At 35.9% G+C, this 5,155-nt stretch overlaps 1 pseudogene; it reads right to left on the bottom strand.

Annotated features, from left to right (window-relative positions):
* Positions 1 to 2,655: 2,655 nt before the first annotated feature.
* On the bottom strand, positions 2,656 to 3,493 carry LOC125149589 (nucleophosmin-like; annotated as a pseudogene).
* Between the last annotated feature and the right edge of the window lie 1,662 nt (positions 3,494 to 5,155).

The raw sequence follows: 5,155 nt of genomic DNA, 5'->3' as shown, positions 1-5,155 counted from the left end.
ACCACCTAGGTGGGGTGAGCTTCCACCACCAAACCACATGAACACCAGCTTGTGGTTAAGAATCCTGAAATCCAAGGCTGAAATAGACAAGCTTTCAAACGTTCTATCTTTGCAAATGATTGCTTTTCTGTTTTATTTATTTTTCCAGGTTCACTCTTTATTGAGATTGTTACACTTGAATCTCAGGTCTATGTGTGATCTCTGATTTGATCTTTCACTTTGTGTGGGCTGTGGGCACACATAGGTTATTAAAATCAAAGCTCTATATTAAGAAATGTACAGCTTTTCCCAGGGAAACCATGGACTTTATTTCACTTATTACTAGGGATTTATGTTTTCTATTTGCTCTCTGCCTCTAGGGATTACTCTGGCTTTATTACCAACTCAGACATGTTCTTTATTCTTTTAAAAATTATTCAACTTTTTCTGGCATTTTTTGAACAGGATGATTTGGGGATATCCATTCTGCCATATTGCTGGAGGTGATACACTTTCATCTTGTTGCTATCCAGAGATAGAGGAAAAAGTCAGGGCCTAACACTGTATCATTGTCCAAATTATCCTATTGAGGAAACAGATCTACCAACTTTCATCGTCAGTTGATCACTAAAGTCAGTGATCATTTGTGCTTTCACCCAATATTTCCAGCTTTTTAGCTTTCATGCACAGAGTAGGATCTCTTGCCATCAGTTTAAAGTTAGATTTAGCCATGTAGCTTTGTTTGGCTGTTGAAATGTGAATGAAAGTGAAATGTGTCTCTTCGGCCCAGAAAATTTTAGAGACAGTGAGTGATTGAATGCATACCACTCCTCCTGCTGCACAGGTTAAGCATAGATCACAATTTCAGCTTGTTCATTCAGGTCCCTCTGAGGGATTCTGATGACCAGAGACAGTCTGTCCCCATTGCTGTATAAGAAACTAGGTTTTGTTATCCTGAGCCACTGAAATTTGGTGGAGTTCTTGTTACCATAGCATATCTTAGCCCATGCTATTTGCTAAGCTGTCAACTACTATTACTTTTTAAGCTCAATTCAATGCCCACTACTTTATTATGTCTTCTCTGATATTGTTTAAAAAAAATCACTCCTACCTCTGTTATACTGATAAGAATAACACTAAAAGTGACTAATTGAGTAGGCTGTTAGTGAGTTGTTGTGTTCAGTCTTTTACTCACATTAGTTCATGTAATATCACTGCAGAATTATGAAGATGTATCATTATTTCTTTTTAAAAAAATGTTTTTACATTTATTCATTTTTGAGAGACAGAGAAAGAGAGAGCACAAGTGGGGGAGGGGCACAGAGAGAGGGAGACACAGAATCCAAAGCAGGCTCCATGCTCTGAGTTGTCAGCACAGAGCCCAAAACGGGGCTCGAACTCACAAACTGTGAGATCAATGACCTGAGCCCGAGTCGGACGCTTAACCGACTGAGCCACCCAGGCGCCCCAATGTATCGCTATTTCTCTTTTACAAGTGAGAAAATAAATCTTTAAGAAATTAAGAAGTGTACATATTGCTCATATAACTTTGTCATATTTGACTGAAATTACAATTAGTGATTTATTCATGTATTTTCCCAGTTAAAATTAAAACACCTCTTTAATTTCATATCTACCAGTCCCAGACAGTGAGATGCACACAGCAGGTGCTCAATTCTTAAAATATATCTTTTTCTAATTTAAAAAAATACACTGAGGGGCGCCTGGGTGGCTCAGTCGGTTAGGCATCCGACTTTGGCTCAGGTCATGATCTCACGGTCTGTGAGTTCGAGCCCCGCGTCTGTGCAGACAGCTCAGAGCCTGGAGTCTGCTTCAAATTCTGTGTCTCCCTCTTTCTCTGTCCCTCCCTTGCTCATGCTCTGCCTCTCTCTGTCTCAAAAATAAAATAAAAACATTGAAAAAAAATTTTAAAAAATAAAATAAACAATAAAAAATACACTGAAAAAATGAAAGAAAATATAAATGATAAGACAACAAATACTGTTTTACCACTCTAAGAAAGTTTTAATAGGGATTTTCAGTTTATTTCTTTCCACCTTTTCTGTGCATGTGTAATATGCAGACTGTTGACACAGTATTCTGTGTGTAAATTTGTAGATTGAATTTTATACTTAAATTCAAATATTAAGCACTCCATGCTCTTTTTTTGTTACTGTTAAAACACTTAGCTTATTTTACATGTATATCTTTGTCTTCCCACCATTTCCATTTGTCTGTCATGACTACTATGTCCTATTGTAACATTCTGTACATACCTAAAAACAAACAAAGGGCAGAGTTCCATCTTTAAAACACTACACAGGTATTTTGTACAACGTATTCTTGGCAGTGGAACCTGAACATTTATCAGACATGGTAGGGAAAATTATCACTCTGTGTTATAAAAAGAGTAGCTAGGTATCAACTATTATAGATATGAAAAAAATGGAAAATCTTAACAAACGGTTTAAACTATTTTTTAAAAAAATATTTTTTTAAATCTATTTTTGATTGAGAGACTGAGCATGAGCAGGAGATAGAGGCAAAGACAGGGAGACACAGAATCCAAAGCAGGCTCCAGGCTCTGAGCTGTTAGCACAGCTCAATGTGGGCTTGAACACACTAATTGTAAGATCATGACCTGAGCCAAAGTCGGATGCTTAGTAAACTGTTTTCTTAAAGAGATTTCCTCCATGTCAGAGATCTTGAATAATCTCCAGGTCAGTCATTCAGAGGCAATTCTTTACATAATTGATGAAGTTGGCTTCCACTTTGGGAAGAGAACCACCCTTTTCTATACTTACTTGCATTTTTACTTTAATGTCCTCTACAGAACTAGGTCCTTTGGGTGTTTGGGGAGCTTCTTCCTGTTTTTTTGAAGGACATGGGGCCTTTTGATTTTGGTGTTAATGGTTTTGAGTCTCTTTCATTCTGGCTTTCATTTTTGGCTGGAGTAGCTCATACAGATTTTTTACTGGAGCTCTTTCTTCAGCTCCCTCATCATTATCATGTTCACCATCATCATCATCACCATCATCATCATCTTCCTCCTCATCTTCCTTATCATTTTCACCAGCAATAAGTTTTGTTTTTTCCTGTGGAAATGTGCTACCACTTCCAAGGTTAGAACACTTTCCAGATATGCTAAGGAGTTTCCCATCCTCTTCCTCTGCATCTTCTCACTCTGTGTCTTCCCCCACAGCTACTAAATATTGTCCACCACTGTGCATAGGCCTTAAACAACATGTCAGTCATAAGACCACAGTAGTGTTATTTCAAAGCCTCCAAGGGAAACCTTGGCTGTACAGACATTTTCGAAGTTTCCGTTGCCTTTGCTTCATCAGTGTGCAATTCATCCTTTACACCAACCCCTGAACTATTCTTAAAGATAACTTGTGCTTATTTTCATGATTATCCACCTTAAAACTGTAATCTTTGCCAGACTTTAGTTACAGCTAAAAAGATATATCTGGGACTTCAAAGGGCTCATGTCCATGTCCATCAAATCTTCCATGGGATGGTGATGCACGCATAGGAGGGAAAGAAGGCGGATGGAGATAAACTCCAGAATGGAATCACACCAGGGAAAGCAAGTACTCCATGCTCCAAATGTCTCTTCTATGGCTAAGTAAAACTTAGTCATATGGATAAAACATAATTATTTTTGTTGAAATGATAATATTTGAGGAGAGGGTAGAATTAGGTGAGAAATAAAATCATCTGGTTATTTGAGGGAAAAGAATGCCAGGCAGATGGGACAGCAAGTGCAAAGTAAAGTTCTGAGGCAGTTGCCTGGCATGCTACAGGAGCACCAAGGAGTCAAGATGTCTGGAGGAACCCAGTGGGTAAGGAGATCTGATAGGGATTAAATAGAGAAGCAGTATGGATCCAGATCTTATAAATCATAGTGGTTCCTGAATTTCACCTTAAGTCTATAGGGAAGTAATTGAATTATTTTGATCATAAAAATGATATGACTAGATATGTATTTTAACAGGATTTCTCTAGTTGCTCTATGCACCTTCTATGGTGGAGGATCAAAAATGCAGGAAAACCAGTTAGAGTTTACTCCAGAGTTCAGGCAAGAGAATACGGTGGCTCAGAGCAGAATGATAGTGGTTTACTAAGTGGTAACATATAGATGGTTTGATTATTTAGGATATACTTTGAAGGTAGAGCCAATATGACTTCCTGATGGATTGCATATCAAGTATAAGAGAAAAAGTTAAGGCTGATCTGTAGCCCTTGTCTGACTTATTTGTAATATATGTATAAATAATATATGTAATATATGCTAAGATTTCCAAATTATCTATAATAAATAACACCTCAATGGATGTCTTGTGAATAATTGTCTGCATTTCTTAGACATGTCTTCTTTCTGTAGAATATTTTCCTTGAGGAGGAATTACTTGTTACTGAGGAATTTTTAAGAAATCATTTTAAACTCATTGGCACACAATGGCTTTTGTGGAGGCATTTCTTTAATAACACATACTTTTTGTTATATATTTATTTGTTTGTATGTAATTTCTCCTTCTTGTATTGATTATATGTTAACTCATAAACTTTTCCTTTTCATTGATACATTTGAATTTGTGCAACAAATTTTCATCTACTGTATCATCTGTTTATTCTATATACATAGTCCTATCTCATTTGTTGTTCCTAAACTACTTTATATTTTACCTGGTTAAACTTGTATAATTTCCCTCTACCCTCACCCTGACTAAATCTTCAAGAATTTTAGCTATTCTCAAAATTATATTTATGCTCTTCAAACTACTTTCCTAATTTTATTGCATTTTTCCCTAACTTTTTGTGTTGGATGTCTTATTCATTTATTCATCCTCATATGTATATTTATGTGCATGTAGATGTGGATGTGGAAACACTAGTATATGTCTGTAAAGCTACACACTTGAAACTATTAAAATTTCAGACAAATTTAAAATACATTCACATGTAATTTTCAGGACATCTCTTCTTTTCACATCACAAGTAATTTTATTCTTATTTCCTCAGTCCATTTATGTAAAATAATGTTTAAACATTCCCAAATAGTTGTGTTTTTTTATATTTTTTATTAACAATTTTTACTACAAATTCATAGATGTGTTTATATAATTTCATAGGTATGGTTCTTGTGTCAGTCTTGTCTGTTATATTATGCAAA

Source organism: Prionailurus viverrinus, chromosome D3, assembly GCF_022837055.1.
Source record: "Prionailurus viverrinus isolate Anna chromosome D3, UM_Priviv_1.0, whole genome shotgun sequence".
NCBI lineage: Eukaryota > Metazoa > Chordata > Mammalia > Carnivora > Felidae > Prionailurus > Prionailurus viverrinus.
This window is presented reverse-complemented; position numbering and strand designations above follow the sequence as displayed.